This window comes from Panthera pardus, unplaced genomic scaffold (assembly GCF_024362965.1).
Source record: "Panthera pardus isolate Hobbes unplaced genomic scaffold, ASM2436296v1 HiC_scaffold_2, whole genome shotgun sequence".
Taxonomy (NCBI): Eukaryota; Metazoa; Chordata; class Mammalia; order Carnivora; family Felidae; genus Panthera; species Panthera pardus.
In genome coordinates, this window is record NW_026526765.1 from 134593206 (window position 1) to 134605919 (window position 12714).

Consider the following 12714-nt stretch of genomic DNA (forward strand, 5'->3'; position numbering starts at 1 on the left):
ACTTCCTGTAAACGAAATTCATGGGAGGAGGAACTCCGTTCCATGCTCATTCATTTCCTCAGATCAGTACAGGTTTATATGGAGAAAAATATCTACACGATGAGCTCCCAGATTTGAAAGGAAGTGGAACCACCTACAGGAAGCCCCCCTTTGGTTGGTTCTGGCTTCTTGGCCTCCTGAAAATTATTTAACCTTGCTGTCTCAGGTACTGTTTGCAAAGCTGAGGATGGGAGTGATACGTTTTGTCTTCTATAAACATCATGGGTTGATTTATTAATATTTACCCACATGTCAGGAAGCCTTTCACATGTAAGAAGCCTGATGGTACCCAAACAAAAGACTGTAAAAATATTGATTTCGATATAGATACACCTCCTATTTTTCCAGGAAGACCATGTTCCTGGTTCTATGCATTCACCTCAGTAGCAGGTGTGGTAACATGGGAATAGATAGCTGGCAACCTTTAACACAAATCTATTCAAGCCATTATGGTTACTCATCTCCGAGCTAATGCAGGTCTCTTAACAACTTCATCACACTGTGGTTATATGTCATTCTATAGCTTCAAGGGCTTTATAGGTGTCCGTATTTCCTATTTATCACCCCTTCCGCAGATGATATTTAGCAACCTTTTTTTTTTAATGTTTATCTGTTTATTTTGACAGCAGGTAGGGGCAGAGAGAGAGAGAGAGAGAGAGAGAGAGAGAGAGAGAGAATATCCCAAGCAGGTTCTGTGCTGTCAGGGCAGAGCCCAACATAGGGTTTGATCTCACAAAGTGAGATCATGATTTGACTGAAATCCAGAGTCACATGGTTAACCAACTGAGCCACCCAGGTGCTTCATTATGTAGCAAACTTTTAACCTTCCCTTAGGCTTCACCATGTAAAAATGGGAGACTCTAGGGGCGCCTGGGTGGCTAGGTCAGTTAAATGGCCGACTTCGGCCCTGGTCATGAACTCGCGGTCTGTGAGTTCGAGCCCCACATTGAGCTCTTTGCTGACAGCTCAGAGCCTGGAGCCTGCTTCGGAGTCTGTGTTTCCCTCTCTCTCTGCCCCTCCCTCGCTCACGCTCTCTGTCTCTCAAAAATGAATAAACGTTAAAAAAAAATTAAAAATAAAATGGGAGACTCTAGCTCTGATTGGACCCAGTCCTGTTCTTTCCTTCCCCAGCTAAGTCAGGAGAGGGTGTATTTCGAAGAATCATCTTCTGGAAGTGACAACTTGACATAACATTTGGATTCCCACCTAATTTAATACTGTGGCCCTCAAAAGGAGAAATGACTGAATTGCTTGGGAAGGTTTACAGTTTTTCCAAATGACCACCAAACTCATCTCACTTTTGGAAACCCGTTTTCATGATCATTTATTCTTTGAAATTAATGATTATTCCTGACAGTGAAAGTACGAGGAAAAAAATCAGGAGACTTGAGGGGTCTCAAGCCCCTTAGAAAGTCCCTACATTGGGGCACCTGGGTGGCTCAGTCGGTTGGGCGTCTGACTTCAGCTCAGGTCACGATCTCGCAGTCTGTGAGTTCGAGCCCCGCGTCGGGCTCTGGGCTGATGGCTCAGGGCCTGGAGCCTGCTTCCGATTCTGTGTCTCCCTCTCTCTCTGCCCCTCCCCCGTTCATGCTCTGTCTCTCTCTGTCTCAAAAATAAATAAAACGTTAAAAAAAATGAAAAAAAAAGTCCATACATAATGTTATTTTCTTACAAAACTTCGTTCACAAGTCCATCTGTGCAGTGGGGTCAATCCAGTCGCCAAGCCTGCAAGACAGACCGGCCCCAAGCTAAATTTTGTGTTGTAGCATCACAGAAAATAGTGTTAGAGGAAAGCACGAAAATTATACACTCCTCGCGGATCATGCGAAAGGACGTAAAATACAACTGGAAATCTCCCTTACGGTTTTTCAAGAGTTAAAAAACAATGACAGCACAAGGATGTGTGTGTTGAGCTTAATCACTTCTTCTACCAAGATTACCAGTAGGTTTCTGCTCATAGGGAGGAATCCGAACGCTTGGATGGAGATAACTTGACTGAGTGTAGCCACTAGATCAGTGTTGGACAGGAAGATGCAGGTAGGAATCACCTAGTGTTTCACTGTGAGTTAATCCGTCTTCCCCCTTGTTATTTAATTTCCTTTACTCCAGGGTGACTTCTGGATTTATACAGCATTTCGTTCAGTTCAGCAGCCACTCGGCTTTGATTGTACAATCAGTACTCTGCCTTCAATTTTCTTCTGTCAGTAAACTACCTCCGTGGAACAACTGCCTGGCAAACAAATTGGGTCACAGTCTGCTTGTCTGTAAGGCCGACAGCACATCACATCCTCCACACCGTGTTACACAGATCAACCGTGTTAGAGCCCCAGCGTTGTCATGTGACTGTTGTTCTTATTTCTTAGTTTAGCAAGAAATGGCTTAATTTCCCGGGGGCGAGTTTAACCCTTGAATGGAAATTGGCCACAGCCTGTGGAAGAAAAGCAATTGCTCATTCATTGCTGTTTTCTCCTGAAGGAGTCAGCAGAACCATTTAATTGGATGCAATCTAGAAATTTCTTCCCCCCCAACCCCGACAGCTGACTGGCTCTGACTGACTTCCTAACTGAGCATTCACTTAATAAATAGCATTTTAACAAGGTCAGCGCTGATGGGGAGGCAGACTGGAACCTGTAAATATCTCACTTTTTCTTTTTTTTTGGAAGTATGGCTCTAAGGGCTAGAATCCTTGCCCTGGGTTCAAGCTAAAATAACCCATCCAAATTTTAATCTTAAAAAAATAGAGAATAGGGGCATCTAGGTGGCTCAGTTGGTTGAGCATCTGACTCTTGATCTTGGCTTAGGTCATGATCTCACACTTCATGGGATGGGAGCCCCCTCATGGAGCTCTGTGCTGACAGCTGGGAGCCTGCTTGAGATTCTCTCTCCCCCTCTCTCTCTCTGCCCCCCCCCCTCACGTGTGTGCTCTCTCTCTCTCTCAAAATAAATAAACATTTAAAAATAAATAAAAATTTAAAAGTCCTCAACATTAAAAAAAATAGAGAATAAAGATTGATTATCATTAAGTTTTGTTGTGGGTTCAACCACACAAACTTCCCTTCACCAGGGTGGACACAGCTGAGTGCCTGACCTAAGTGCCTAACCTTGGGAATAGCCTCACTCCTCTGCAGACCAGCCAGCCACTGGGTGGCAAGCCTATTCGTTTGGATCTCTCTTCCAGCACAGAGGGGAAAGAGATTTGTCTTCCTTGGAATAGATAGGTGTTCTCAATATTGGGCTGGCTTCCTTGCCCATCACGTTTCTGACTTATTCACCGTCGTGGTGACTGCACACCGTATTGCTTCTGATCGAGAAGCCCATTACAGCAAAAGACTTTCAGCAGAGGGCTAGTGTTCATTGGATCCACTGGTCTTTGTCTCCTACTCTGTCAGCAGCTGCTGGCTTAAGAAGACTATGGCATGGCCTACTGAAGACCCTGTTAAGCTCCCAGTTGGGAGAGACACCCAGAAAGCATGTTTTTTGTTTGTTTGTTTGTTTTGTTTTATTCTAACAGGAAGCAGCAGGTGCTGCACAGCAGAAGTCAAGATGTGTGCATCTCTCCTATAGTCTCCCAACCAACATTGGAGGCAGGAGTGGCTGCTTTCACTATGACAACGAACAACCCGCTTGCTTTTTTGCCCTGCAGTTTTCAGCCTGCCAGTTTGGGGACTGCGGTTCCCAGGGGACAAGTGTTTCCATCGAGCTGGAAGAGAACACTGCCGAAGATCCATTTTCGTCTCCTAAGGCCATGGAGTCAACAGGCAACCCACACAGCAGCAACAAACCACAACAAAAAGAAAAGAAAAAAAAGCTCAGAACGTAAAGCCTTCAGGATAAAGATTTGGATCACCTGAGCACCTAAAGCATAGTGAACAGCTGTGGTTCTGAGTGTGAGGGTGAAATGAGTAGTGAAAGAAGGTTATAAATATATCTTTGTGATTACTTGCAGAGATGAAGACTAGCCACTGTGCGTATGTCCTTCTTTGCTTTGTGTGTGTACATGTGTGCAGGTGCATTTGTAGGGCATATTATCATAATAAATGTGTGTAGAGTAACAGTTGTCTCCTTTTCTCTTGTCCCTCCCGCTAGTACTTTATACAAGTTTTGTTGGAGGCTAACTTTACAACTTAGTCATTAGGGAAGAGACTATTCTGGTGGGGAGGAAGAGTTAATAACGACACTATTGTTAAATATGAAAAATTCATTATGTAAAGGGAGCTTTCAATTCCTTGGTTTTTTTTTCCCCAGTCTTGGTCCAGTTAGTACAGAAATGGCCCCTGGAGTTCTAGGACCAGGAGCTAGGGCCAAGCACCAGGGAGAGAGAGGAGAAGGGGGGGGGGGGCAGACAGTGCTGGAGCTGGAATCCTGGGGAAGGGTTCAGTCCCTCTCAAAGGGAGGCACACGTGTGGGATTTCCTCTGCCCGCTTCAGGCACAGGGCTTCCGTTTTCCCATCCTCCTGGCAGGCAGAGGATGTGTCACTGGGAATTCGCTGAACCAGGATGTGCTCGCCACCTGTCCCGGGGTGCCTTCTGGTCCTGGAGGGCCTGCGTGATGAGGCTCTGAGGCTTGGCACGGATACCCAAGAGCGGGCCCTGTTTCCTCTTTCTTCTCCTGCCTTCCTGGCTCCTGAGGTGCCTGCTGCAGCTTGTCGGGCTCTGCCGGCTGCTGCCAGCTCACCTGTATGGGCTACGACTGGAGCCTGCACCACCTTTCTTGGAGAAGGGGTCAAAGGGCAAACTCTGCCTCGGCGCAGGGGGCGTCGGGCAGGGGAATCGGGTGTCTCTGTGCTGCCACAAAGAAGAGATCCAGGCCCCCCCCCCCCTTTCTGCTCCTTCATCACTGATGCTTGGAACCGCCAATACCAGGGCACCGGGAAGCAGGAGGCCCCGGCGGCGGTGGTGGCAGAGGCAGGAGAGGTGGCGGTGGCGTGAGGCCCGGTCCGCACGCAGCACCCGGAAGTCTCAGAACCACAGACACTGACCCGCGCAGGCTGGGACTTCGCAGCTCATCATTTTCAGGTAAGCGCAAGGATATCTTCCTGTACGTGAGGTATAGTTGCGTCTTGTTGGCCAGAAACCTGGAGTTGAGTTTCTTGTGTGAGAGCTCCCAAATGCCTAGACGAGCGTGCACGGCTCGGCCAGAGGGGTGGACGTCAGCCAGTTACTAAGCTCAGCTCGAAGCCCTCCCTTCTAGATTCAGCTTTGTGATGCTGGTGTTGAAACTCTTCCAACCGCCTTTCTGTTGCGCCCGCCGCTGCGCGTTAGACTCTGCTAGGGGGCGCCAGCGAGAGCCCGTGAGGCTGGGACCGAAAGCGGGACTGCGCCTTCCCATTTGCTCCCGAGAGCTTCCCGACTTCTTTCTGTGCCAGTGAGTGTTGTCCCCTTACTCTCGCTTCTTCACCCTGACTGTGGCGGTTTATTTCTGCTGCAGCCGCTGAATCCAGGTTGCAGTTCTCTCCGCATTTGCAGAACCAGCTTCCCTGAGACATGAGCGCCGCCTGGGCGCCCCTTGCGCAGATCGCTGGGCTTCCGCTGCCTGCAGCCCCTCCGGGGGCGACCAAGCTTGCTTGCTTTCTTTCTTGCTTTCTTTCTTGCTTTCACGTTTATTTATTTTTGAGACAGAGAGAGACAGCATGAACGGGGGAGAGGCAGAGAGAGAGGGAGACACAGAATCGGAAGCAGGCTCCAGGCTCTGAGCTGTCAGCACAGAGCCCAATGCGGGGCTGGAACTCACGGACTGTGAGATCGTGACCTGAGCTGAAGTCGGATGCTTAACCGACTGAGCCACCCAGGCGCCCCCCCAGGCTTTATAATAGTGTCAGCCACCTCTCTCTTGTTCCCCCCAACCTAGGTTTGCTACCTGTGTGCTGTGTTAGTGTTCTGTTTCCCTTTTCTGTCACCAAGTTGACAATTCTTTCTACCTGCTTGGTAGTCCTTGGGATAAGACGTTCTCTGGTGTGGGGATTCCATGTCTTTCCAGGATGGAGTTACCAGGGACTAGATTTGACCTCTCGTCCCTATGAAAAGTTTAGCAGTAGTTGAAGTACCCCCAGGGTATCACTAAAGTAGTAATAAGTATAAGTTTATTGTGCACACACCAGAAGGACAGTTTGCTTACCTGGTTGCCAAATAGTGAATGAGGCTCAGAGGTATATTGTTAGAAAGCATATGAAGTTATATAGTGAGAAGGCAGTGACTGTTTATTCTTGACAGCGACTGGTTATAATTTTAGACTTGCCTTAAGCGATAGGGAATTGGTCAGTGGTTACCTCTTACTCAAGGTTGGGAAACAGTTCAGGTTTTGCTTATGAATTCCAGAGGCCTAAACAAGAAAGGACCCAGGTGAGGTCAGTCTTGCAAAATAAGCTCAGCGAAGCTGTGCTCGTAGGGCTAAATTGGTTTTGTTGACTCAGGGAATTTTCAAGGCTGGTCTCCATTTGTGTTTGTTTTGAACACCTGCAACACCCAAATGCCGCTGACAAATTATATGAGCAATGATTTTCGGGACTCTGGAAATCAGGTAAGGAAGGGCAGTCATGCCTGAGAGAAAGGAAACAATGGAAGTGAGCCCTGCTGTTGTCCCAGCTGACTGCCTGGAGGGAGTTTTCAGGCTGTGGTGGAGGGAAGGGAACCTGGGCGGAGCCGCTGTAGGAATGGTTGTAGGATTAAGCCCAGGCGGCTTGAGTTTGCAGAGCAGAGTCCTGGAGGGGAGAGAACCTCTCTTTGAAAGGCATTAAGAGGGGCACCTGGGCGGTCAGAGGGTTGTATGTCAGGCTTCGGCTCAGGTCATGATCTCACGGTTGGTGAGTTGGAGCCCCACATTGGGCTCACTGCCGTCATCCTGTCGGCTCAGAGCCTGCTTCAGATCCTCTGGCCCCCTCTCTCTGCCCCTCCCCTGCTGTGCTCTCTCAAAAGTAAATAAAACATTAAAAAAAAAAAAAAAGACCTAAGAGAATGGAAAGGCAAGCCACCATCTGGAAGAAAATATTTGCAAATCTCATATCTCATAAAGGACTTTTATCCAAAATATATAATGAACCCTCACAGCTCAAGAGTAAGAAAACAGTCCTATAAAAATGGACAAAAGGTGTGAACAGACTCTTCACCAAGGAAGATACACAGACGATGTCGCATAACACATGAAAAGATGTACCACATCTGAAGTCCTTAGGGAAATGCAAATTCGAACTGCAATGAGATGCCACGATACGCCGATATTAGAAAGTCTACAGTTTTGAAGACAGATCATATCAAGTGTCAGGTGTTGGTGAGGATGCCAGAGAAACTGGCAGTTTCATGTACTGCTGGTGGGTATGTTCGCTAGTACCCTTGGGGAAAAGTCTGGCAGTTTCTTAACAAGTTAAGGATATACTTTCTATATGAACCAGCCATTCCACTGCTAGGTCCTTAGCCAAGACAAATAAAGTGTATGTCCATACAGAGACTTCTACAGGAATACTCATAGCAGCTTTGTCTGTGACAATCGAAAACCAGAAACAACTAAAATAGCCACCCACAGGCTGATAAATAAATAATATGTGGTGCATACATACATATGTATTATTCAGCAAAGAAGGGAATGAATTCTTGAAACATGCAGAAAGTTGACAAATGTTAAAATACTCAATGGAAGATTACAGACAAACAGTATGGACTCTATGGTTTTAATATAAAATTCTAGAACACACAAACTAATACATAGAGACAGAAAACAGATCTGTGGTTGCTTGGGGACGGACCTTGTAAGGAGGGGTGCAACAGAGGGATTGCAGACGAATTACTTTTGGGCGTGTTGCATGTGTTTATTATCCCGATCGTGGTGATGGTTTTACGTGTATATACTTAGGTCACAACTTAAATTCTACAGTTTAAACAGGCATGGTCTACTGTATATAAATTATACCTCAATGAAAGTATTAAAAGTCAGATATAAAACAAATTAGAAAGCTTTGGTGGTGATTCTGGTTAGATAAAAGTGCACACACATTCCTTTCGGCAGCTAACAAACCTATTTCTCTCCTACTTCTGCTGCCTTAGACTCCGAACTCCCTGGCGTAGCTCACCCTGGGGCCAACAGCCCCCAGCTCTAGGTCCTGGCGAAGATTTTTGTTGCTTGCTTCTGTGGCCCATGTATGTGCAGACAACAAGGAATAGAGTTCACACTCATAATCTTTAAATGGAAAAATAGCAAAGTGGTCATGGGATCTCTGCCTGGCCAGGGCACAAGAATGGGGAAAAGCCAGAGCCTACACTGTTGAGGTTCAGAGATTACTGGCTGTTCTGTCCTCCCATTATCATCTGGGGAGGGAAAGTGAAAAAAATGTGTGACTGAATTTATTTATTCACATGTAGCTTAGGGACCATTAGAAACAGAATAAGGATCATTCTGAAAATGCTTAACTGTAGCTTTCTAGAGACAGGAGGAGGCAAGCTAACGTGTCCCCAAATCATGACAGTGGTAGCAGTACAGACGGTTAGGCATGATTCCCTGTATGACGTCCTCTCTCAATTTTGTGTATCAGGCTTTTTATAGTCAAGGTCATTTCAGAGCAGTCACAGTGAGACTTTCTAGAGGAATTTTTTTAAAGTTTTTTTAATGTTTATTTATTTTTGACAGAGAGAGACAGAGCATGAGCGGGGGAGGGGTAGAGAGAGGGAGACACAGAATCGGAAACAGGCTCCAGGCTCTGAGCTGTCAGCACAGAGCCCTATGCGGGGCTTGAACTCACAGACCGCGAGATCATGACCCGAGCCAAAGTCAGACGCTCAACTGACTGATCCATCCAGGCGCCCCTCTAGAGGAATTTTTAAGACAAAAGACGAATGGGCTGCATGGTTCCCCAAGACCCCCTGAGGTAGTTTTAACTATGGGAAGCAGGGCTATCTTCCCTTCCCACTTTTCATTACCACATACTTGGATTATTGTTACACTGGACAGTGTGTGTGTGTGTGTGTGTGTGTGTGTGTGTGTGAAGATAGACTATATAAAGTGGTTAGAAACATAAATAGGAAACTACAAGAATTAGAACAGGTCTCTTTTTTTTTTTTCAAGTTAGGAAGTCTTAGCATTTAAAAAATTACCTTTGTTTTAAAATTTTTCTTTTGAGGGGCACCTGGGTGGCTTAGTCGGCTGAGCGTCCGGCTTCAGCTCAGGTCATAATTTCACAACTTGTGGGTTCAAGCCCAGCGTCAGGCTCTGTGCCGACAGCTCAGAGCCTGGAGCCTGCTTCTGATTCTTTGTCTCCCTCTCTGCCCTTCCTCTGCTTGTGGCTTGTGCTCTCTCTCTCTCTCTCTCTCTCAAAAATGAATACACATTGAAAAAATTAAAAAAAAATTTTATTTTGAGAGAGAGGCTGCTTCAGATCCTCTATCCCCCTTTATCACTGGCCCTCCCCTGCTCACACTCTCTCTCAAAAAGAAACATTAAAAAAAATTTTTTTTAATGTTCTTTGATGAGGGGAGCCTGGCTGGCTCAGTCCGTTGAGTGTCCAACTCTTGATTTCAGCTTGTGTCATGATCCCAGGGTCATGGCATTGAGCCCTGTGTTGGTCTCTGTGCTAGGCATGGAACCTGCTTAAGATCCTCTCTCTCTCTCTCTCTCTCTCTCTCTCTCTGCCCTTCTCCCCTGCTTGTGAGCTTTCTCTAACATAAAAAAATAAAATGTTTGAGAAAATCCACTTCCCTAGAAGTACAATTTCCCTAAGGAAATACAATTCCCTAGAATTAGACATATAATAGCCCTTTAAGAGATTAAAAGCAGACACTGAAAAGAATTTTGCATTAGTAAGAGTAGCTAAAAACAGAAATTATTTTGTTTTAATTTTTTTTCTAATGTTTACCTATTTTTGAGACAGAGAGAGACAGAGCATGAACGGGGGAGGGGCAGAGAGAGAGGGAGACACACAATTGGAAGCAGGGTCCAGGCTCCGAGCCATCAGCCCAGAGCCCGACGCGGGGCTCGAACTCATGGACCGCGAGATGGTGACCTGAGTTGAAGTCGGACGCTTAACCGACTAAAATAGGCGCCCCTATTTTTTCTTAAATTGAGGTATAACTGATATGTAACATATTCATTCAAGTGTACAACGTAATGATTAAAAAAATTTTTTTTTAATGTTTATTCATTTTTGAGAGAAAGACAGAGTGTGAGTAGTGGAGGGACAGAGAGAGAGGGAGACACAGAATCTGAAGCAGGCTCCAGGCTCTGAGCTGTTAGCACAGAGCCTGACTCAGGCTCGAACCCACACAACGTGAGCTCATGACTTGAGCCAAAGTCGGGTGCCCAACTGACTGAGCCACCCAGGTGCCCATACAGTGTAATGATTTGATATTTGTATATATTGTGAAATGATCACAATACATCTAGTTAACATTGGTCACCTTACATAGTTAAAAATTTTGTTTCTTGTTGATCAGAACTTTTAAGATTTTTTCTCTTAGCAACTTTCAAACATGCGATATGCTATTATTTAGCCACCATGCTGTACATTATATTCTGATGACGTATTTTATTTATTTAAATTTTAAGTTTTTATTATTTATTTGTTTATTTTTTAATTGTTTTTTAAAAATTTGCATCCAAATTAGTTAGCATATAGTGCAACAGTGATTTTAGGAGTAGATTCCTTAATGCCCCTTACCCATTTAGCCCACCCCCCTCCTACAACCCCTCCAGTAACCCTCTGTTTGTTCTCCATATTTAAGAGTCTCTTCTGTTTTGTCCCCCTCCGTTTTTATATTATTTTTGCTTCCCTTCCCTTATGTTCACTTGTTCTGTGTCTTAAAGCCCTCATATGAGTGAAATCATATGATAATTGTCTTTCTCTGACTAATTTCGCTTTGCATAATACCGTCTAGTTCCATCCACATAGTTGAAAATGGCAAGATTTCATTCTTTTTGATTGCTGAGTCATACTCCATTGTATATATATATATACCACATCTTTATCCATTCATCCATTGATGGACATTTGGGCTCTTTCCATACTTTGGCTATTGTTGATAGTGCTGCTATAAATGTTGGGGTGCATGTGTCTCTTCAAAACAGCATACCTGTATCCCTTGGATAAATACCTAGTAGTGCAATTGCTGGGTTGCAGGGTAGTTCTATTTTTAATTTTTTGAGGAAACTCCATACTGTTTTCCAGAGTGGCTGCACCAGTTTGCCTTCCCACCAGCAATGCAAAAGAGATCCTTTTTCTCCGCATCCTCGCCAACATCTGTTGTTGCCTGAGTTGTTGATGTGAGCCATTCTGACAGGTGTGAGGTGGTATCTCATGGTGGTTCTGATTTGTATTTCCCTGATGATGAGTGATGTGGAGCATTTTTTCAGGTGTCGGTTTACAATCTGGATGTCTTCTTTGGAGAAGTGTCTACTCATGTCTTTTGCCCATTTCTTCTCTGGATTATTTGTTTTTTGGGTGTTGAGTTTGATAAGTTCTTCATAGATTTTGGATACCAACCCTTTGTCTGATATGTCATTTGCAAATATCTTCTCCTATTCCATCAGTTTCCTTTGAGTTTTGCTGATTTGTTTCCTTCACTGTGCAGAAGCTTTTTATTTTGATGAGGTCCCAATAGTTCATGTTTGCTTTTGTTTCCCTTGCCTCTGGAGACGTATTGAGTAACAAGTCGCTGCCACCGAGGTCAAAGAGGTTTTTGCCTGCTTTCTCCTCGAGGATTTTGATGGCTTCCTGTCTTACATTGAGGTCTTTCATCCATTTTGAGTTTATTTTTGTGTGTGGTGTAAGAAAGTGGTCCAGGTTCATTTTTCTGCGTGTCACTGTCTAGTTTTCCCAGCACCACTTGCTGAAGAGACTGTCTTTATTCCACTGGATATTCTTTCCTGGTTTGTCAAAGATTAGTTGGCCATACGTTTGTGGGTCCATTTCTGGGTTCTCTATTCTCTTCCATTGATCTGAGTGTCTGTTTTTGTGCCTTGATGACTTATTTATTTCATAATTGAAAGTTTGTACTTTTTGACCCTCTTCACCCATTTTTCCCCACTCCTCCACCCTCTGCCTCTGAAAACCACCAGTCTACTGTCTATGTAAAACTTCCCCACCTCCGCCACATAATTCAGATTATAAAGTATTTGTCATTCTCTGACCTTTGTCACTTGGTGTAATAATTTCAAGTTTCACCTATATTGTTGTAAATGGTAGGGGTTTTTTTTGTTGAAGTATGGTTGACCCACAGTGTTACATTAGTTTCAAGAATACACCATAGTGATTGGACAACTCTGTAAATTATGCATTGCTCACCACAAATGTAGCTACCATCTGTTACCATGAAATGCTATCGCAATATCAGCGACTATATTCCCTGTGATGTACCTTTCAGCCCTGTGATTTACTCATTCCATAACTGGAGGTCTGTACCTTCCACTTCCCTTCACCCCTTTTTGCTCATCTACCCACACTCCTCCCCTTTGGCAACCACCAGTTTGTCATCTAAATCTCTTTCTCCTTTTTTTTTTTGTTTATTTACTTTTTTTTTTTTTTTTTAGATTCCACATGTGAGTAAAATCATGGTGTTTGTGTCTCTCTGACTTACTTCATTTAGCATAATACCATCTAGGTCCATCCATGTTGAGGTAAATGGCAATATCTCATTCTTTTTTTGTGGCTGCTTAATATTCCATTGTGTATATAACCACTTCTTTTTTATCCATTCGTC